This window comes from Ursus maritimus, unplaced genomic scaffold, assembly GCF_017311325.1.
Source record: "Ursus maritimus isolate PB19 unplaced genomic scaffold, ASM1731132v1 scaffold_27, whole genome shotgun sequence".
In the NCBI taxonomy this organism is placed as follows: domain Eukaryota; kingdom Metazoa; phylum Chordata; class Mammalia; order Carnivora; family Ursidae; genus Ursus; species Ursus maritimus.
The window spans coordinates 15,375,857-15,376,191 of record NW_024425230.1 but is presented as its reverse complement, the minus strand read 5'-3'; positions in this window follow the sequence as shown (position 1 = coordinate 15,376,191).

Genomic DNA, 335 nt, shown 5'->3' with positions numbered 1-335 from the left:
ACTGAGCCACCCAGGCACCCCCAGACATTACTATTTTTAATAAAGCCCTGTTCAGGCCTGCTTTGCTGGCACAAGTACTTGGTGAAGAATATGGAAAAGCAGAATCATTGATGGATTTCAGGTAGGGTTAGGAAGGGAAAAGGAAAAGGGGAGTGAACGATAGCACAGCAATAACACACCAAGAAGCATGAAGAAAAAGGGTTCAGGGTGGGACTATTTCAGAGAAAAAAGTCTTGCTGCAGGTCTACAGTGCTCAAAGCTAGACTGTATAAAGGAATGTCTCTCGGAGATTACAGGGAGAAAATTTAATTTTAGTTAAAGAAACACTCTTTCTG